Consider the following 23,690-nt stretch of genomic DNA (forward strand, 5'->3'; position numbering starts at 1 on the left):
GACTTAAAGTGTATTATGGAATGAGGGTCTGTATTTCAGAGGAGGCTCTTGCACTTTGCATGAGATAATTAAATATTCATTGGCCTGTTGGTTGAGAATATAAACCTATAGCCCGTTTGGGATGAGGCAGTGAGAACTTGTTCTAGATTCTTCTCTAATAAATAGTTATTGATTCATCCCAGGTGGAACAATTTTAACAGAGGGACTGAGGAAGTCCTAGCCCAGAGTATTTTACAGCCTGGTAACAGGGGCAGTCTGCTGTGAGGTAATTGATGTGGGTTTAAATCCCTTCAGGCAGAAAAGAGAATTAAACCTGCATCTCTTATATTCCCCATAAACACTCTAGTGATGAACCTACTGCGTAAAGCTCATCATCATTTTGTGTGAGACCCTCTCTGTGCTCTTAGAATGATTCATTTGTAAGCTTTAACTGTTTGTATCTATTTTGGCACGACAGGCAGCAGCATATTTTACATGGTATGCAATGTTCAGTGACCGGTTGCAACAATACTTTTATGAACATTTTTCCCATTAATAGCAACCTGTTGGTAATTGAATCAATACTGACTCATAAACTATTTTGTGTTAATTGAGAAATTCATACAGCTATTCATGAATATAGAGTTACAGAAATCTAATGATATGTCAGGGATTTAAAAAAAGAGGGACAATCACAGAATAGTTGAGGTTGGAAGGGACCTCGGAGTTTATCTAGTCCAAACCCCCTGCTAAAGCAGGGCCACCTAGAGACAGTTGCCCAGGACCATGCTTAGACAGCTTCTGAGTATCTTCAAGGATGGAGACTCTACAGGTTCCCTGGGCAACCTGTGCCAGTGCTTGGTCACCCTCATAGTAAAGAACTGTTTCCTGATGTTCAGAGGGAACCTCCTCTGTTTCAGTTTGTGGCCATTGCCTCTGGTCCTGTCACTGGGCACCACTGAAAAGGGTCCCCCTTTGCACCCTCCCTCCAGGTATTTATAGACATTGATGAGATCTCCCTTGAGCCTTCGCTTCTCCAGGCTGAACCATCCCAGCTTTCTCAGCTTCTCTTCACAGGAGAGATGCTCCAGTCCCTTCACCATCTTAGTGGCCCTTTGCTGGACTCTCTCCAGTAATTCCATATCTCTCTTGTACTGGGAAGCCCAGAACTGGACACAGGACTCCAGGTGTGGCCTCATCAGTGCTGAGTACAGGGCAAGGATCACTTCCCTCAACCTGCTGGCAATACTTTGCCTAAGGCAGCCCAGGATACAATTAGCTTTCTTGGCCACAAAGGCACATTGCTTGCTTAGGTTCAACTTGGCATCCACTAGGACCCCCAGGGCCTTTTCTGACAAGTTGCTCCTCAACTGGGTGGCTCCCAGCATGTACTGTTGCATGGGGTTGTTTTTCCCAAGGTGCAAGACTTTACACTTTTCCCTGTTGAACTTTGTGATATTTCTGTGAGCCCATTTCTCCAGCTTGTCAAGGTCCCTCTGGATGGCAGCATGATCTTGTGGCATATCAGCCACTCCTCTCAGTTTGGTGTCATCTGCAAATATGAAAAATAGAAAAATTAGAGCAATAAAGGAAAATTTCCAGGCCCTGCAAAAACGATAGATTAGGATATGGGAAATCAAACATTGTCACAGACATTGCCACCCTAAGCTTTGACATTGATAAGATAGTATGCTGTTAGTGATAATATGGGGTGAACTATAGAACACCACAGAGATAGAGAAGTCACTATTAGAGACAGAAGAATCAGACATGGTGCCAAACTTCAGAGCTAGAACTATATAGAGAGTGAAGAATATAAAGTCAGAAGACTCTGACTCAAACATAGGCACTAGAGCACTATGGCAGGAGGGAAGTAGGTTTGGTTCTGTGACAAAATAGTAAAGATAAGGGGAAGGTATTGTAATAATAATTACAATAATGGCAGAATTAGGAGCACTTACAGTTTTCATTGCTTGAAGCACTGGATGAATATACCACACGGTGACTGTTTTCTTTTACACTGAGGGAAATGCATGGGGGAAATAGCATTGACTTTGATCTCTTCTTGTGGCTTCTCTAAGAGTCACAGATGATAATTTAATAAGCAGCATTCACTCAATAATCTTTTTCTGTAGCTTCTACGCCCCCTATATACACTGAGATTATATGGAATCTACTAATATATAGATTAATATAATTATTAGATTTTTAAAAAATCTAAAATAAGATTCCTGTTATAATAGATATACAACTGTTTACTCAGAACTTCAAACAAGATGTTTATATGGCATCTCTTTGGATATGTATCAGGGTTTTTTTTCAGGAAAACTACAGTATATTACAGGACAATTTATGAAAAACAGTTATACAACTAGATATTATATTTTAATCTGTGGTATGTGTAAATCACGAGAAGAAATGAAAGCCTCATTATAGTCTTTAAGGACATTTTGTTCAAATTTCATTTTTGCAGTTTAGTTTTGGCAGAATCTAGCCCATTCCAAATCATACCTTTTGGGTTTTGGAATTATTTTATGGAGTCCTAGTTAGGAGTTTTCTCTAGCCAGGTTGATTGATACCTAAAAAGCAAGTGAGCTCCAGAGGTGAGGAGATGTCACTGACTTCAGTTATCAGGGGCAGAATGTTATCTAGGGTCTCCAGCATGTCTGTGCTCAACTCTGGTGACAGCAAAACAGCTCCTGATACTGTGGTTTGGACCACAGTATCTATAACAGCACTTTTGGAGAATTGCCATGAGTGGGTAGATTCAGCCAGTGGTAGCAATGGGAGCCAGGAAAGAGCAGAGGCCATTGAGCGGCTCAGAGTAGCATCCAGTTGCTGTGAAAGCATGCATCCATCACATCCATTCAAAACTCGCTTTTGCATATATACAATTTTACATTTTCCAACTATTACATAAACTGTAGTATATTTTCTCGTCCTTAGAGGTAAAAAAGTGTTAGGTTAGGAATATTGGGAGCATTACTTCGGTACAGAGGGGAGTACAATGCAAGGATCCCCAAGCAAGGACTGACTGAGATTAACTCCAGAACTAAAATCTGGGCATCGTGACATAGACACTTGTAAGCCTTTGTAATAGAGTTACACAGGTATTCCAGCACAGTGTGGAAATTACTGCTAGTACAGGGATCTTTGCAGCTTATGATGAACAGGCAGGTCTCAGCTCATAGGCAAAGCAGCTTGCCACAGCTGTCACCCTAGCTCATCAGCACAACTTATTTTAGAAGAACTTACAGTCCCCTAAACCAGAAGGGCTGAGTAAATGCCAAACTGGGGCTCAGAGGCCCGGTGGGACTTCTGCAGTAATTGTACATCTTGGCCATAGCTGGAATCACAGCATTTGATCATAGTATGCCCACAATTGTTTGCTGCTCCTGCCCAGACAATATTGAAAAAGTTTATATATGATTATTATGGGGAGGGGGAGGGGGGTGGAGACACAGTGGGAAGAAGGCAGTAGCTAGAGCGACAACTATATTAGAAAAGGTAAAAAAGTAAAATGGGAAAAGAAGTCTGCTGAGTGGAAATTGTGAGAATGAAAGGTGAAGAAGAAGAGAGACATTCAGCACAGAGATTCAGATTTTGAAATGCAGGGCACTCTTTTAAAGGAGATTGGGGAGCCACTGAAGAGTGGGTCAGGCTGAATCAGAATGATGTAGTGTAAGTAGAATACTGTCTGCAATTTTTATTGTACAAGTTAGAAATTGTGTTAGAAGTGAAGAAAGGAATTGCAGTTTGATGAACGATCTCGCAGCGAAGGCAGGAGAATGCTCCCCTGGAGAACTGGATTCTAACACTGCCTCTGGAACCACATTCCCGCATGATGCTTGCCAAGTTTCATAAGCCTTTTCTTCACAGAGCAGTCATTAGTATGATCCTAATTTTCTGGGTACCTAACTGGAAACCCAGAGGTCCAGTTTGTGGAGATACCGAACACTCACAGCTGCAACTGGAATAAGTGATCACTCTCTCTGAATGTATCTAATGCTGTCCTCCAAAACAACAACAAAAAACCCAAACAAACAAACAAACAAAACAACAACAACAAAAGCCTGTAGGCATCTCAGATTGAGCACTAAAAATGCATGTGTGCTTTTAACCTTCACATCTTTCAGCCTTAAAAAACAATCTGTAGAATGGAGATGATGCCAGATACTCACCTCACGGAGGTATTGCAAAGATAGGTAGATTTATGAAGCAATCATCTACTGTAGTAATGAGCACTATAGAAAATCTAATGAGAAAATGCAGTCTTTATAGAAAGTTGAAATACACATTAAATATGAAATGGTGTCCACATATTGAAGCATGAGTGTAAATTAGGATAGTGAGCAGTGTTTTACTAAGTATTATCACCTCCTGTACTGAATAATGCTGGAGCCCTCTGGAAAAAATAATAATCAGTGACCAGTCAAGAACGGTATTGTGGCGATAGGTACAGGGGACAAATTAAAGCTCTTTAAGCAGCCTGAAATACTTGTTCTTCCTAAATTTTGTGTTTGATTTAATTTTTTTTAACCAAGTATATGAGTAATTTTGTGTAAGTACTGAACTAGCTGTGTTAATTATGGACTCAGTTACAAAGCAGTATTTTCCCAGGGACTAACCTACACCATAGGCTTGATATACCTTAAATCTGGATGGCTTTTCTATTAATGCTTTTTAAAAATTCACTGAGCAACTTTACACCTTGTCTGTTTGGATAAAATAGAAGAGACCATTCTGTAAGTTGTAGAGCTATTTAGCACGTGCCTAATGTGTCGATTACAAGGCCTAGATTGTAGATAAGCCAGACAGTAGATATTGATGGGAATATAAGATATGGAATTCAAATTCACGTGTATTTGCACACATCATCTAAAATAGAACCTGATTCTTAAGAGAAGCGCATGTTGTTGCTGCAATGTAAATGTTAAGTAATCATTTTTGTCATGATAAAGAAACAAAAACACAGGTGGGAAGAGCTTCACCCAGAGCAATACTACCAAAATGAACCTTAGTCCCAAATTATCCATGATTTTGTCCAAAATGAAATTAATGCAGATATAAGTGAATCAGATTATTTAAAAAAGCTTAGTTTTGCTTGCTAACAAAGATCATTTATTAAAAAGTGTGTGGTTGATATTCAAAGTCAGATTGCCTCAAGATTGAGAGAATAAACTCTACTGAGGTTGCTTTTATTAGTAGCAAGAAATTCTCCGTGTTGCTGTTTGTTAAACAAAATCTTCTTCAGATGAGTATTTTTAGGTAAAATGTAAGGCTTTTTGAAAAAAAAAAAAATAATTATAATTATTACCATTTATGCAGTTCCTTAAAAAAAGGCTGGCATTGTAGAGATAGACTAAAAGTACCAATTAAGTAACAAATGTAAAGCTCTGAAAAGAAATTTTGGTTCCTACTCTCCTTTGATCCTAAAGTCAGTTAAACTCCCAGATTGGCTGCAGTTTCTAAACCACAGGCTCCTTACTTTTTGTTATGTAGCAGCCACAATATGTGAGAAGACATAATATGATGCTGTGCATGGATTTACTGGGAAAAGGTGACGTAAGAAGCTTTTTCCTTTAGCACTTCCTGATGAGGATGCATTTCAGGTTACAAAGTAAGGCACCGACTTCACTGCCAACTATTGATGTGACTGCTAATCTTTCGAGAGCTATTTGGTGGCCCTAACGATGATCAAAAGGGATTAAGAAGAATTTGAAGATAACAGTGGTTTGGACAAATGGAGGAAATGAGCAATGAAAATAGAAGGAGGAAGCCTCATTTTCTTGTTTATCCTCCATCACAGTTTGGAAATTAAAGTTTCTTTCTCCAGAGCCTGCAAAATTACTTCATTTTTGTGAGGTGTTTGCCAGAACACTATGCAGGATAAATTGGCCCTTCCCTTCACAACTCTTCTCCTACAATGGGGGTTTCAGAAGAAAGTTTCAGGTCATGGGAAAAGGTGCTTAAACAGGCTCAGATTGATGTGAGTTGTTTGAGTGACAGGAATATTGGTGGACATTGGAATGCCAGCCTGTGGCTGTGGCAATGACAGGTAGGTAATTTGTAACCAGATTTAACAGGATATTAAAGGCTCCTGGAACTATTGGTAGACATCAAGGCTTAAGTGCAGTACATATTAATTCCCAGTAAAATCACTGATATTTCAGTGCCTGGCTCCCTTAGGCACTTTTGAAAATCCATCTGTCCTTTGACTTTGTGCACGCTCAGTAACAGAACCGCTGATGCAGAGAGAACTGGCTAGTCACATGACACTGGCTTCCCCTATCTTTCATTAGAAGCTGCTAACAATGCCTTTGGATATTTTTTTTTACCATTACTTTCCCATCTAGGCAGCAACTGGAGTTTCCACAGAGGTATTATGTGATCGGAAGTGACTAAGTTATACATTCTCTGTGATAAAAAAAAAGAACACCAAAAACCAAACTGAAAACTTATCTTTGGTCTACTTGATTACCTTTTGGTTAAATTTACCTACTATTTGAAGCATTATGTAGAGAAATCTTAAAGCAGTAAAAGGGATCAAATATGAATATACCTAAAAGAACTTGAAGGACTATAGAAGTTGCAGTGAGGAACATGCATGACTATAAACTTCATATATATATATATGTAAGAAAAATTTCAAATTTAACCAGAGAGATTGACTGCATACAAAAATCGAGTATTTATATAACGTAGCCATATGTTTAAGCAGTACCTAGCAAAACAGACATTTTTGCTAGAATACAGAGGCCTTTATTTAACAAGAAAACACACTGGTTTGTATTACATGAAACCAGAAAAGAAAAAAAAAAGGAATAGAAAATTATCTAGTAAGATTCATGAAGTCCTGCTGTTTGGTCTGGCATCTGATAAAGATGATGAACCTCAATTTCCTAGAAATTGAGGAAATTTTGTACAATTAGGCTGCACTACTTTGAAAACTGTAATTCAATATTTTTGCAGAGCTTAAGGGCCATCTTTGAAATGACAGACCAGAAAACACAATTAGTAATTGCGTTCTGTGTTGTAACTCTGTGCAATAATTACATCTGTTCACCATATAAAAGCTGAAATATCAAAACTTATTTTTTAGTTATGCTTGAGGAATAAACTAGTTTTGTGGGCAAAGGCGGGGAAGCTTAGCTGACATCTTGCATTAATTCATAGGGCTGTTTTTCTTGTGCTCTTACACACCCAGACAGCCTTTTGTAGGTTTTTAGGGTTACTTGTCAGAGTCCCTCTGTACATCGACATTGGCACCTAGCATTAAGATAATTCCAGTCAATCAAAATTTAGCACTATGATAGTATATAATGGCACAGGAAAAAAAATCTGCATGAAGAGGAACACTAAAGACAAAAAGCCAAGCATTCAAACCTTAGGAAATGTTAGATTTAATACAGCTAGTACTACTTTTTTTTCTGAATGATTGATAGATTTGAGCTGAAACTTTCAGCAACAGAAAAGCAGATAACCAGAAGCCAGGAAGTTCATTCCTACTAGTTATAGTTTGGCCATTAAAACTACTCTAGTAGGGAAAAGGGTCGACTGGCTGGGTATTAAATAGGCTGCTGCCTGTTCTGCATTTCTCAGCTATTCCTATCAGCTGTAACTGGTGTCCAATATTGAAACAGAGTTTACATGATAAAAAATGTGGAATCTTCTGTTTAAGTGAATTCTGTTCTCTTTTTTTTATAACCTGTTCCATAGTTTCTTTTATAGAAGATATATATACCTTGTGTTTGTCTGTTAGGCATTCCTTTTTTGTGTTTCTCCCACAAGAGAAGGCTGAATGTTTTTGTTACTGATAACAACAGATTAAGAGTTTGGGAGATAGAAATGACAAAGTGAAGAGATGAACTCCATCCAGCACTTGGCCATGCTACAGTTGTGCTAAGTAGTAGCTTTCAAATTCTCCTTTACTGGTGCCTCAGTTACCACCACAGGACTCTAGCTGCAGACCAGGGCTCTCTTAGACAAGGTTATCTACAAATACGAAAGGACTGTGTTTTTCCTCAGTGTTCATGCTGTCATAAATATGTACATAAGATTAATGTGAGTGATTTAAAAGTTAATTTGAGAGCACGTGAAGGGCATGGCATCTCTTGCACAATAAGTGTTCAGGCTACTGGTTTTATGTAGACTTTGAAGGACAGTACCTGCTGCCCTGGCATTACACTAATGTTTGTGTTATATTGCTAATGCCTGGCCCAGAGCTTGCAGCTCTAGTCCAGGATCCGGGCAAACCCAGGATCACCTAGATTTCTCTTTCTCCTTTAGAGATGTTCCATGCAAGTACTGACAAGAGTCCTACATATGTAGCTCTTGGGACCTGGCAGATTTGCAGCCTGAACTAATACAGGTTGAGGGCATTAGGAGTTTGTGGATTCAATGAATCATGAAACTTGCAAACATTACTCCTGTTTTCTCTCTTTTCGCTTCTGTATTATTTACCTTTGGGACTGGATTGTGGCCTTGGTGGACTGGTATCAAGCTGATACCACTTGACATTTAGCTGTTATTCCACTCACTGACATTAAATAAAACATTTCCCTTAATGCTTGTGGCTCACAGCAGTGACCAAACAGCTGAGGAACCAAGTCTTAGCTTTCTCCAAAACTGAAAACACAAGAAAATATGGACATTGATGTGACATGAAATAACTGTTTGGCAGTCTGCCTTATCTTTGTTAAAATGGCACCTTTTTACTTGGTGTCACATGTTCAGTCTTCTGCACTTATTTTGCAGTTACTATGATTTTCATCCTGCAATATCCAGCATAGTTGAGGATGAGGAAACAGGAATCTGTACTTCTTGATGCATCATGAGCAGAGTCTTTCACCTTGCTGCATAGGTAAAAATGATTGAGCTCTAGCAACCTGCTGAGGATGATTCCCATTTGATTTCAGGTTCATTCATCCTTCAGTGCTGGCAGTAATGAATGAACTTAAAGGGGAAAGTGATGACAAGATGTTATCCTTGTTTGTTAATTTGTTCTGTAAATCACTGTGAGACAAAAAGTGAGTGTTCATCCTGCTGCCAACCACACCTCCAAGTGTTGCTGTTCAGTTTTCCCTGTGTTCAGCTGATCTCTGTTCCAGCCAGTCACAGACAGCTGGTCTCATCCAGATCTTTTTAAGTTACAGAATTACTCAACAGCAGCACTAAAGAAAATCCATCAGAATTATGTGTCTTTAATTATTACTCTCTGGGGTATTCTTGCTATTGTTAGAAACATTCCATCATTTTTGGAGTATTCTAAGAAATTTGTGGATTAGCAGGTGAAAATGCAGATAAATGGCATTTTTTCTACCATACAGATGATTTAAAATATAATTCCAAGCATCTTTGTATTATTTTTGTTATTAAATGTCATGATTAGTGTGAGTGACAAATCAGGTGACCAAGGACAGAAATGTCTGCTATGTCTTGCCTAGAAACGTACAGAATTTTTAGTCTGAATGAAAAGCTTATAATCTTAACTTTAAAGTAAATGACCTTACTGTTGCAGATTGTCAGGTAAGGGCAGAGTACACAGAACGCTGTGCACTGCAGAACTTTCAGCTGCCAATTATTTTCTCCTCCTCCTTTTATCTGTGTGCTAACTTAAGGAGTAATGACTCTGCCCTCGGTGCAGTGCTGTGAAGATGAAATCACCCCAGTGGTGACCAGCCCAATGTATTTCACTCAGTACCTGACAGTGCTTAGATCTTGAAGAGAGTGCTTTTGTTTTCTTCTTGAATTGTTGGACGCTTCTGACTTTATTTTCTGAATCAGTGCAATCCTACATAGAAGACATCTGAAATCTGTGACAGTCTCTGTTATAGGGTAGATGAAGACTGCAGTGCATGCTTGGCTGTTATTACTATTAGCAGTCATATTTTAGCTGAAACAATCACAAGGGAGTCCATCAAGCTGAAGGTATCAAGTTTCCAGTGTAAACAAAAGATATATCTGTTTTCACTGTTTGGTGTACCAGGATATATGTATGTATAAGGGGGAGAGAGGAAGTAATTAATCATATGGGAGGAGGACAGAAGGACAGAGGGCGTCGAGGGGGTGTGGGTGGGTAAGGGGTGGTGGGGCAGGAAAGAGAAAGCCCAGAATCCCTTAAGATACGTTTTTTGTATGAAGTCCCAGACTTGATGGGGATATTTTCTTCAGAGCCACTGATCAAAACATCGTGTCAGTTCATCACTCAGGTAGTTGCAAAACTTCAGCATTTAGAGGAAGAATAGTCCTTTGTCTTTTTCTCATTTTGCCCAGCAGATTCTTAGCACTGCAAAAGACCTGATAAAGAAAAAGAAAGAAAAAGGCAAGAGTCACCTGCAATATTGCTGTTTGCCTGGGAAATATTGTTACATACATAGTGCATTATTTTACTTTTAAGATGAAGGTTGCTTCACTGTCTGTGATAAGCACTCAAAGCAATCCAGTAACCTCTCATAAAGTCTGCAAATTGAGCAATAAAGGCAATAGTTCTAACACCAAGAAGAAAGGGAGAAACTGCTTTTTTTTTTTTCTGTAGTTAGACTTGTAAAAGAAGTTTAAATTCTATAAATTGTTTTAATATTGTGGACCAGCTGTGGTTTTATCTTAGTTACCATTCATGTCTCCCTCCTGGTTTGGTTTCTGTGTGTGTGTGTGTTGCATAATCAATGAATGCCCCAAGCTTTCCAAATTACCACTTACCTGTAATTAATCATGCTAGACGTTTTGTCCCAGCTGCAACCCCACCCCTCCAATTTTCCAGCTATTTTTCTTTCCTCTGCCTCCTGTTCACGTGCAGAATACTATAGTGATAAAAATCAATAAATGTAGGAAATAGGATCCCTGGAGTTCCCTCAAAGTTTATAAGAGCTGTCTGAGTATGCAATGGAGACTTTGTAGATCAAGTCCAAGGTAAATTGTTGCATTTTTATCTCATGTTGTTTTCAACTGTCTTTAAATTGGCATTAAAATGCTACATGGATTGTTTACATTAAAAGTGTGTCTGTACGAGCAAGATTGCTGATGGGATTCAGATAGCTTTTTTTTTTTTTTTTTTTTTTAATTATTATTATTTTGCCAAAGAAGAAATATTTTACTGGGAAGAAATCATTCTGTCTAAACTAATATCTCTGGACAGATAATAATGTGTATTCATTTCCATTATCACAAATACTATGTTTTGCTCAGCTTTTGGTCAAGTGGAAGTTGTTTACAGGATTATGTTAAATGTATATTGAAGGAAACAAAATCTTTCTTGAGTTATGAGTTGGCTTTGTTGCTTAAGTTACACAGTTGCCTTTACTGAAGTACCTGAGTCTATATATATTTATTTATATAAATCGTTAAAGACAAAGTAGAGCCAAATGCAAATGAAGAAAAAGCCAATTTCCAAGCAAGCAGGAAAATACAAAGTTAATAAAATAAAATCTGCTGGCAGTGTTAGAAAATGTGATGAAGAAAAAATACAGAAAATATAAATAACTATATCTATGATGCAAAAGTTTCGTATTGTCATTCAAGAAGCATAAATGAATCTGCAGTTATTATTTCTATGAAACAGAAATGTTTTAAATGCTATCAATACACATGTAATCTCATGTCTAAAACCAGTTATTTGCTGGATATGACATAAACTGTCATAATAACTTTTAATGGTCAACAGTTTCACTGTTAAGTTAAAACATTTTGCAAAAGAGTATGAATTTAAGTATCTTATGTCAAATCTAAGACATTTATCCATTGTTCCTGAGAGAAAACTGTATCAGAAATGTTTAAAGGATTTCATAAGACCCAGGTATCAAATCCAAACTCCTAATTCGCATTATCTCCTGCTGCCATTTTGTTTAGTACAAAAGGCCAGAGCAAGAAATTTTTAATCACTGACATTGAAAGCAGAGAAACTGTGAGTTCCTTTAAGGACTGTGAAAAAAGCCAACAAAATAGATAACATCAACTGATGTAAATCCCTTGAATCAAGATAGCAGGTAGATGATGGCAAAAGTGAACAGAAAGCTCAAAAATATCCATTATTAGCTTACTTTTTTAATATCACTTTATTAATTGTTAAATTACCATATGTGATGTGTGAAGCAGAACAGACCTAAAGGATAAACAGGAAATACCATCATCTTCTGTTCTGAAAGCTGGAGAAGATCAAAAAGATGTTTGGAATAAAGATAAACATTGACTTGCTTAAGTCTAAGGTAAAGAACTGAGGAGATCATTGAGGAAACTGAGCCAGGCAGCAGAAGCTTAAGTTTATTAAATACTTTTGCTAAAGACAGATCAATTCAGAGACTCTTTTGAGGGTGGTTAGGTTTTGCACTATACTCATCTATACATACATACATACACTCACCAGATCACGGAGTAATTCAGTCTGGAAGTGGCCTCCAGGGGTCATCTAGCTTGACCTGTTGCTCAGTACTGATGTCATCAGATTGGGTGACTGAAGGCTGCGTCCATTCGAGTCCTGAACACCTCCAGGGATGGACATCCCAGAATCCCTCGGGACAACCTATGCCAGTGTTTGACTGCTGTCATGATGAAAATTTTTTCCTTATATCTAATTGGAATTTCCCATGTTTCAGGTTAAGTTGGTTATCTCTTTGTATGTATATTTATACGTATGCGTGTGTGTATATACATACATCTATAAACACAGAGAGCTTGTTATAATGTGGAGGTGATGTAAGGACAACAGGGACCCTTTCAGAGACTGGAACATCTGATTTAAACTAGCTATTGCTAACTATATCAGGCATTTCTAACAACCTTATGTAGAATCAGGTATCTTACCTGTTGCCACAGAAGAGCACTATAGTTGTAGAGATGATGAAAAAAACTAAAGTAAAGGCTTTGAGAGTTACTGCACACTCCTAATGCATACTTCAGATTTTCATTTCCTATTGCATTTATAGGAAATGGGTAAGGAATAACTTTTTAACTCTGATATATCCAACAAGCTGTCCAAGCTAAATATTGAAGTGTCCAGTTGCAGAGCTTGCAGGGTTTATTTTTCATAATACTGGGATCTTCCAGTTATTTTCTACTAATATTTGTTATATGATGTGCTGTTGCTGGCTTACATGCATTTCCTGAAATTTGTGGACTTGGTTTAGTTGAAAAATGATGCAACAGTCTTATGATTGTCTATAAAGTCCTCGTAAAATTACAGGCCTAAGGTTTTCTGTGTTTTGAGAGAAGGCAAAGAGAGTACTGTGATTCAATATGTTTATTTGTTCATACATTTTTGCCTATCAAAGGATGTAACAAAACCATAGAGAAAAAATAAAAACCCCACCTCCGTAAACACGAAAAAGAATGGCATCTGGAAACAATTTCTCCTCTGTCTGGCAGCTAGCTTGTTTTCTGAGACAAATTCAGCACTTTTCTGGTGGATTATGAGTTGTTTCACTTTCTGTGTGTCAGCGGTCTGAACAAGCTGCAGTTTTTTGTAAAACTCAGGGTCTGTTTCTTCCCTGGCTCTATGTCAGTTTTGCTCTTGGCATCTGCAAAACATGGTGAAATACATGTTATAAGGAATCAAAATGTAGGCAAAACATGATTTTGTTCTTGCTTTCATTGTCAGAGTAGTAGTTCAGCTTCAGTTGCTAAATCAGTTGCATGGTTTTTTGGAATGCCTGTGCTACTTTTGTATTTTACCACTTAAAGTATTTATGCTGATTCAGTCTTTTAAGTGAGAGATTTTTTATATGTGTAGGTGGTAAGCGTAACACTGTATGAATGAAATAGTTCAAGTTTGTAGGGGGAAATGGATATACTGATGATTATATCTCTAGTTATATCTTTGGTTTAGTTGTACAATGAAGATAATAATGTATTTGGGTTTTTAGCCTACCAACTCAACCTTACTACTGAAATGTGTATGGTAAAATCTACACAGAGACTGTTATGACCTAAGTTTTATAAAAGGCCTTATACACAGTTGTTTCAGTGGAGATTTGTCATCTGACCTTCATATAAAGGGAATTTATGGTATTCTTGGAAGAAGGATCTAAGGCTTTTCATGCTGGGTGTGCAGAATGACAGGAAGTCAGAGACGGTTGACAACAGAAGACTCCCTTTCTTATGCCCCCTCGCAAGAGCAGATTTGCCAAAAAATAAGAGAAAAAAGTTGAGCAACTTAGCTGTTGTAGTCAGAGTCCAGTAATGAGGGAAGAAAGCCACAAAATCTATGCTAAGGGAGTCAAAACTATATAGACACGATCGTTAATCTGAGGCAGCTTTGTAAACTCTGCTATGAAGAGAATTCAAAAAAAGCGGTATTTTCACCTCCATTTTATAATGGAAAACAGTAAAAGAAAATGAGAAAAATTAAGAAGATACAGTGTGATTTAATTAAGGGAGAGGTGAAAAGTGGAGGAGCTGAAGAGGAAAAAGTGTGGGGCTCGTGAGAAAGTGGAAGAGCAGGAGCAAGACATTGAGGATTATTGTGTGGGGGAATTCAGTCACAGAGGGATTGGTCTTTGGCAGAAACTCATCCTAAAACGGCTATTACTTCCAACAGTTAACTGTTACAATTTGCATTAGTTCGACAGTTTCTGTATGTCATTGCATCATATTATGTACACATACTGTGAAAAAGAAGAGAAATGGGATCAGATAATTTAGTATCATAATCATTTAGAGGAAGTACTGACTTTCTTTGTGGTCATGAAAGACCAAATATAATAATAGGTCATTGATCCTCACTGGGATCTTGGGCTGTATTGCATTAAAAGAATATAATTAATAATTGTCAATATAAGTAGTGCAAGTCTCATATGCTTGCCTCAGAGGAGAAACAGTTGTACTGACAACACATCATAAAATAAATCTTTGTTATAAAAATAATTTATTAAGAATAATGTTTCATAACAAAGTCTCAGGACTGATATAGATCACTTTCAGGTTTCATCCACTATCATCTCTATTTCGGAAGAATGAAAACAATATTGTACAGAAACTTGTTCTATGCTTGTATTTTTGAATATTTGCTATTTCTGCTTATTTTTTAGAAAAATATATTAAAATCAGTTTTATTACTTACCTTAAAAAAAACTATGTTAGTGGCTTCAGTCAAAGAACATAATCTGGTATTTATGCGTTTCTATTCCTAAAACCACAAAGGTCCCAACATCAGCTCCAAACATTTTGAAAATTAGAGATTGGTTTAAAAGAAGAGCTTACTGTCTCAACCACAAAGAAACACAAATACATTGCAACTTGATAAAAACATCTGTTAGGCACTCTGTAAAACACTTGCTAGCTGTGACCAGGAATACTTGTGCAGCTCCCTTGTATTTGGAAATACCAAGGAGAAGTCATAGATGTTCAAAAGGAAATACAAGCTACTGCCTAATAATGCTCCCTTTACCGTTGTTTCAGGTTTTCTACTATGGTCAATCAATACTGTAGCGTCAGAGTCCTGCTTCTGGAGGTCTCAGAGGTCTCCTTTGTCTAGTTACAGACATATACAGAAGTTACAGATGTGGCAGTGCCACTTTTTCTCAATTGCTTGACCACTTAGACAGCACCTTCATTTTTGTCATGGTAGGAAGAAGGTAGTATTGCCAAATGGAGAGAGGTTTGTTTCACCAGGTGGAAATACAACAGTGCGGAATCTCTCTGAAAGCTCCCAAAGTAGTTTAAATCAAATATATATTTGAACTTTCTATAATGGACCTTACTAAACACTGGGCTGAAAGTATTTAGATTAAAAAGCTGTATTTTGAAATGATCTCTAATGATATAGACTATATGGACTCATTTGGAAGAAAACCAGCTTTATCCAAAGGACAGCATATTCAAAACATTATGAAATTGATTCCATTTCTCATCACTGGCAATTGAAATGCATCGTTAGTATAGAGAATGGAGAATGTATTTCCCTACAATTGGGGACTTTATGGAGAGGCTGGCTCCAGGGCTGCAGACTTTGTGGGAGATTTTATTAGCACTGCTGCATGCTATTACTTCTTTAGTAAGGGGATTGCCACTAAAACTGCAAAGAATGAAAACTGACACTTCATCATAATTTTGTGTTTCCTGAGGAACGACATCATTTATTTTTTTTTTAAACTATGGTGTCATATACATCTTCTCCATCAATCTGGACCCTTTATGTAACTTTAGTTGCTAAGGCAGATATCCTTGTCATCTTTACACATAAATATCCTCAATTTTTTTCTTGCCAAAAAGACCTCAAAGATCTGGTCTGACAGTAAGGTCTGTCATCTTCACAAACTACAAATTATTTTTTGTAGGCACTTAGTTGGGGACCAGCACTTATTTTATACTTTCTAGGTATTTGTAAGGATAGTAGAGTGAATAATGATTAGAAGCATTGCCTACTGTCATTCAGGATTTCCTGGAAAACAAGGCGGCTAACCGTATCTCAAGGATTCTCAACACAAAAAGAAGATGTAAATAACACATAATAGAACTGTCAGAATGCATACTGACTTTTATTTTAATTACAATTTCCTAGAAAAGACCTAATCTCAAGCAAATGCAAGTTTCATGGAGACACTAAATCATCTAATCTTCTACTTTGTTAAATCTTTTGCATCTTCAGTCAAGAAAGGGAACATGAAACAGAAATGGGGGGAATGGAGTCAATTGCAAGTCTTTTCACAGCATAAATTGAATGATGAAAACTGGAGGCCACCCCTGCAAACAAAATGGGAAAGTATATTGAAATTGCGTTAAATGTATGTTTTCTTTCTTTGTAGGGAACTAAACAAAACAAAAAAAACCCTTATTTTAATAATCTCAAGTGTATTTTTTTAAAAGACTAGACCACTTCATGCTTACTCCTGTTGTTGATCTAGAATGAGTATTATTCCATAATTCAAGAAACATAAAACTGTTATTGTTTCTGGTAACACTTTTTTAGGTTTTTTACAAGTTTCTTTAATGATTACTGAAGGTTCAGCTAAGCAGTTATTCCACTGTCCCACAGTTCAGCAAATCAGTTGATCTTTTATACCTGCCCTTACTTAACTTACTTAACTTCCTTAAGAGCCTTCTAGTGATGTAATTCCAATATTTATAGCACCTACTTCCTCATGATTATTGTATGATTGCAGTTTCCACTTCTGATGTATTAATGTTTACAAATCACATACAGCCTTGTATAAATCCTCATAAGCTCAGTATAAATTATCCTGATACAGCTGAATAATGTATCTGCAAACCTCCAGATTCTGTTGTGTTTATTGTCAGTGAGTCCTCTATAATCTTAAAACAGATTATTATTGTTTGTAAACAATTTTTCTGAAGACCTTAGAAAACAGTTTGAAGACCTCAGGAAACAATTAACTAATACCTTTCTGTTTCTGAACCCCCCCTTCCTTAAAGATAAATGAACATAGTTTCCTCACTGACTCTATTTCTTTTATTATGTGCCCTTAAGATCTTCCTTCAAGCAGTGTAATACCTTGCTCAGAAGGAACTCGGGTAATTTCACTGGGTATTGTTGCATGCACATGGGGCCACTTTCTGTGGTTTGATAAAGACAAAACAAGAAGGGAAGTTCACCTACAATAGAACACTGTTAACAAACCTACATATTGCATAGAAGCATAGCACAAAGACACCAAAAGCTCGTACAGACCTGTTAATTGGTATAAGACCAGCTTAAAACGTGGACTCTTATTCTGATTCTACAGGACATTTCTTCTACTCTTACATTCTTCAGAAAGCTTTTGGCAAGGCTTATTTGCTCAGCCGTGGTTCTTGCCCATGGAACCAGACTGCTTTTCAGGGCTGAACTACGGTCTTTGCACAGTGTTACGTGCACACCATAGTTGGGGTTACCAGCATCTTATTTGTTTCTGCATTGTCTTCTATCTCCCATGTGCTAAAATGTAGTCGTATCATTTTCTTTAAATACATTGAGGTAAACATGAGTGAGGAAGAAATATTTATGCTAGCAAACATTGATGAACACAAAACATAATGTCCTGTGAATCAAATATTTACAAATATATTACAAATATATTAAATCTGGAAACCAGTATTTCTAGCCATCAAGAATGAAGTTCTGAAATAACTTTCAGATAAAAGTATTGGGGAAGAATGGACAAATTCTTCCTAATTTGGGATGTCGTTGTGGTTTAACCCCAGTAGGCCACTAAGCCCCACACAGCCACTTGCTCACACCTCCTCAGTGGGATGGAGGAAGAGAATTGGAAAAGTGCAACAACTTGTGGGCTGAGATAAAGACATTTAATAAGTAAAGCAAAAGCTGCATGCATGAGAAAAGCAAAATAAGGAATTATTTGCTACTTCCCATTGGCAGGCAGGTGTTCAGCCGTCTTCAGGAAAGCAGTGCTCTATCATGCATAATGGCTACATGGGAAGACAAACGCCAATGCTCCGAACGTCCCCCCTTCTTCCTTCTTCCCCATATTGCTGAGTGTGATGTCATATGGTATGGAATGTCCCTTGGGTCAGTTGGGGTCAGCTGTCCCAGCTGTGTCCCCTCCCACTCCTTGTGCCCCCCCAGCCTCCTCGCTGGTGGGGTGGGGTGAGAAGCAGAAAAGGCCATGACTCTGTGTAAGCCCTGATCAGCAATAACTGAAACATCCCTGTGTTATCAACACTGTTTTCAACACAAATCCAAAACATGGCACCATAGGGTTACCTGATCAGAAAGTAAGTCCTGAAACACACAAAGTAAGTTTAGAGAGGAGGCATGGCTTTATTCTGCACAGGGTGCAAGGTGGAAGATTTCCACAAATCAAGCACATCTACTGAGGTTTTCAGTACATACTTAAATGCTACAGTTAAAACGCCTATCTGATATGTATGTTCTGCCTAACTATTGCATATTCCTTATGTTGAGCAAGCATGAGGTGGTGTTGTCTTGAGCAATCATCCCAGAGTCTTCTACACCTGCCCGGGGGTCTCTGGTGGTCGTTTGGGGAAGAATACCCCTACTCCCTTTGTCCTGCTATGGGCATGCCGCATCTGAGGACACCGGGATCTTTGTTTCTCTTGCCAGCCCCTCGTTTTTCAATGCCCAAGGAGGATGTATGTCCTTAATTAGCAAGTCTGTGACTCTTTAAGTATTCTCTGTTGTAAGCAGAATCTTAAACTAGATAAGCTTTACCCTGAACACATAATCTAAACAGTCCTTGAATAGCAAACATACCATATTTCACATGTTTTAGGGTTTTTTTCTTTAAACTATCACCTCCTTCTTATTTGTTAATCAGTCTTTTGGAGGCTTGAGGCAACAACAGGAGCTACTGTGAAGAAAATTACCTCCCTTCCAGATAAAACCAGTACAGATGTGATCAGATTGTGCAGATCAGATGCTGTGGCTGCCTGCAATAGCAGAGAGCTGTCCTCAGGACTGCAGCCTCTCCTGCATTGCCTATGTAGTCTTTGCTTATAGGTAGAAGTGATAGACTTCTTGGTATCCCTACATCCATGAGGCAACCTTCATCTCATAGACTTGTTTTAAGGCAAGAAGCATCTGCAGTAAACTGCATTTAAGCCATCTGAAAAGATACATCAACATGTGGCAAATTAACATACTCATTCCATTAAAATGCAGCACAACATTGTCAAGGCTCTCAGTGCACCAACTGCAGATACTCTGAGCCCCTAGGCCTTGGACCCATAGTATTACATTTTAATTTCTGTCTTCACCTAATGCTGATAAAGATGCCACAGCCTGAAAGATCAGAGAAGCATAGCCTGTTTGCTTCAGGGACAGCTTCCCTATAGGGTCTACCCAAGATTGCTTGGAGTCCTGAAAAGCACCATTTTTATTCATAAGGAGGGGGTATTAGGACTTCTTTCTCACTTCATCATCAGCTTCCTTTGGCCATGACCATATTGTCACAGGTTGTTAGAAACCTGTGGCCCAGAGCCTTTTCAGTCCACGCAGTCAGGGCTGTGACAGCACACTATGCAGTAAAAAGTCTTAGGGGGGTTCATCAAGTATAGTGCTGAGAAAAGATAGGCTCAGCTCAGAGGGAATTGTGTTAGGAAGTGAATGGTGAGTTCTGCTAAGTTTGTTTCAGTCTTTTGTTGAGGAAAAAGTGGTGATGTATAATATAAGGAGAGTAGAGCTTAAAGGCTAACAAGAAGGATAATGGAAATCCATCAGAGCAATAAAGTGGAGCGATCTGGCTAATGAATAGGTCAGTAATCCTGTATAAGTGTGGTCAACAAAATGCTAAACAAATACTTGACATTCTACAGTCAATGCAGCAAAACAGATTTTTCTAAACAAGGGCATCTCATTTGGCCTACTATTTAGCAAGAAGTATAGCATGCCATACCTTCCCTGTAGCTCAAATCCTAATCTCGGTTACTCAGTTGTCTCATGAGTAAGTGCAGTGAGAGAATCTCTAGCTACAGCCCTGCAGAACCCAGCTGCCTCTGGAGGTGACACAGTTGTACACATTACAGGAATACTATTTTAAAAAAATTCAGTAAGTACCTTGTTTAGTGTCTTTTCTCGTTTCTCCTGTTACTGTAATACATGTGTGGATATACACACATGCAGACAAGAGGTAAGGGTATCATAAAAACATGAGAAGGCCATAAAGAAATTAACCTATGGATAAAGTTGCATATCATTGCAAAACAAGGTCATCTGTCTTTTTAGCAAAAGCACTAAAAAAGAAACATAATTGAAATGAAATTAAGTCTGAGGCATATGTGTGTTTACAAGCAGAGGGAAAGTGACAAGTATCCATGTTTTGCTTGTGCTTTATAGCAAAGTGTTTACCTAATGAAAAAAGACATCTGTTAATTACCTCTATGCTTCACCATTGCTATAAATGTGCTTACATACCTTGAAACATTCATCTATTTCTGATGAATGGTAGTATGTTAAAAAATTCTTGTAGTAAGATATTTAAATCTTTTTCTAACTAGAGCACTTTCATGATAATAGACCCCACTTTCCCTCCTCAGTAAATGTAGCAACATCATGCATTATGTTTTTAACACAATTTATAGATAATCCTTTAAGATTTTTGCTGGATTTTTTTTATTGGGTTTTTTTTTTTTAGCAATGGCTGTTACAAATTTCTTCTTCCCTTTGGCTTTGGCATGGGTTGATGTTTGAAATAGATGTTTGTTCCCCATCTCCTTACCAGTTGCAGGGTAATTTAAGGGGTCTCCTTTTAATAGGTCAAACAAATGATAACAACATAAAAAAAAAACACTAACCTGATGACTTCACTATATTGAGAGATGTTTCTAAGCAGTTAGGAAAAAGGAGAATTTGTTTTGACACCACTTTTACTAATCATTTTACAGTTAGAAACAACTCTTCTATTTATTAGGTGAAAGGAGAAAGGAAAAAAAAAATAATTTGTAGGATCACTGATTCCAACTCTGGATAGCAGTAGGTTAAGAAATCCTCATACTGAGTAAGGACCTACAGATGTACAAGCTGTATGGTACATAATAAAAACTAAATAAAACTGTCCTGCTGGTATAACTGCCCCTTTGAGAGAAGCATCACTGTTGTGGGTTTGCCTTCTTCAGCATACCCACAAAAGTAAAATGGGAAGCAATCTTCTGGGGCTGAGACTGGAGACAAAACTGAAGTACATTGTGATAGTTACCTCTAAGGACTGAAGGGAAACTGAGGTCTTCTCAGGAGACACAATTAGTAGATCATGTGTAATACCACAAAAATACAGAATTTCAAGAATGAGAACTGATCATAGATACAGAAAGTAAGATGTTGTGATTGTTACAATTAAAGGTTGAGGTCAGTCAGAATAGAAAGAGCTTACTGAAAAATAGGCTCAAATACCTAAGTTTCCTTAAAAATCAGTACAGGCATGGTTGGGGCCTTTACAGAAAGGAAATAGCTGAATAGTAATTTATCTTGGAATTTTACTTTTAATAGTATATGACATTACTTCTTTTCCCATCTTTTGTCTCTTTATTGGCTACTTAGTTTATTATTTAGTAGAGGGATGCTGGTATACTGATTTTCCACATAATGTCTAGCAAGTAACGTAATTTTTCTGTGTCTTCCAAAATGTCACCTGTGATAGAGAAGTAGGATAAGTGTAATTTTTTACACAGAGCAGAATCTAACACACCTGAATACAACATTTTTCATGTAAGACAGCTTTATACTTATTAAGAAAGTCTATTTTACAGAAGCCCAAAAGTAAGGCTAAAGGGTCTCAGAAATCATCTATACTAAGAATAAAGAAGCCCAAATGAAACAATAGTTTGGCATAAAAAGAGAAAGGGGAGGATAAGTATGAAAAATGCTTACCAGGTGATACAAATCTGGAAGACAGAAACAACCTACTTATAGAATCATAGAATCATTTAGGCTGGAAAAGACCTCTAAGATCATCAAGTCCAACCATTAACTAAACACTGCCAAGTCCACAACTAAACCATGTCCCTAAGGGCCACATCTAAGGGCCACATATTTACACGTCCTGTAAATACCCCCAGGGATGGTGACTCAACCGCTTCCCTGGGCAGCCTGTTCCAATGCCTGCCAACCCTTCTGGTGAAGAAACTTTTCCTAATATCCAATCTAAACCGCCCCTGGTGCAGCTTGAGGCCATTTCCTCTTGTCCTATTGCTTGTTACTTGGGAAAAGAAACTGACCCTCACCTCGCTACAGCCTCCTTTCAGGTAGTTGTAGAGAGTGATAAGGTCTCCCCTCAGCCTCCTTCTCTCCAGGCTAAACAACCCCAGTTCCCTCAGCCGCTCCTCATGAGATTTGTGCTCCAGGTCCTTCACCAGCTTCATTGCCCTTCTTGGGCATACTTATCATATGTGTGAAGGAGATTGGGTTACCTAATCAAGCACTCTCTTCCAAGGTGTGATCAACCTAGATTTTTTTTCCCAAAATATTTGGTGACATAGCTATACAAGCAACTGAGGAGGTGAGCTAAATCACAGCACCCTTATGTTCACCATGGTGCCTTTGTGTGAAACGTAGATTGGTTTCAGTGTTGTATGAGGTATATGCATAGATGTGATGTAAGGATGAACACTACAGGAAGTGCCAGTGAAAGGGTAGGAGCAATGGTAGGCGTTTATACAGTTGGGTTTTACTGAAATTTTCTAGGTGCACTAAGTCCCATACTTCATTAAGTTTTCTGGACCAAATTCAACACAAAGTTATGCACTTTAGTACCTTATTGAACTCAACAGGCATGTAGGGGCTGAAGTCAGCATTAACTATAGCCATCTGTTATTTTGCCATGCCATCCTCAGTTATTTTTATTTAGCTCTTTCAGTCATACCAAATAAAACTGCCAAAGTTGTCAAGAACTCTAAGAAGTGAAGCCTCTAAGCTGCTGCTCTGAGATTTTTAATATTTCTTCCAATAAAGGTCCTTGTGCCTTAAAAGTCCTGCCAGAAGCACATTTGGTCTGATCGTTTGATAGGATATGATCCAAAGGCTTCTGGATAGTTAGTTGAATAGATAACTGCAAAGAATTCATCATTTGTCTGCATAGATCTTGCAATAGTAAATTCAATAGTACCGATATTAAAAACACACATTTCATTAGATAACTGCTTTTAGTGTGCACGCAGTAAAATGTTACTGTTACTATAGTGCATTCAGATGTACAAAAATGTAATTAAAAATGCTTGGGGTTTTAAATTAGAAAATTTTTGAAACAGGTGGTAATACTCAGTACAGTCCTTCATTATTTTCTTCCCTCAGAGCTAAGGTACCCTGCTAT

General features: G+C 37.9%; 1 protein-coding gene across 4 annotated transcripts in view; it reads left to right on the forward strand.

Annotated features, from left to right (window-relative positions):
* The window catches only part of CNTNAP2 (contactin associated protein 2), a 1,223,788-nt gene that overhangs the window by 999,632 nt on the left and 200,466 nt on the right, over nucleotides 1-23,690 (forward strand). The gene's annotated exons all lie outside the window — the stretch shown is intronic.

This window comes from Accipiter gentilis, chromosome 14, assembly GCF_929443795.1.
Source record: "Accipiter gentilis chromosome 14, bAccGen1.1, whole genome shotgun sequence".
In the NCBI taxonomy this organism is placed as follows: Eukaryota; Metazoa; Chordata; class Aves; order Accipitriformes; family Accipitridae; genus Astur; species Astur gentilis.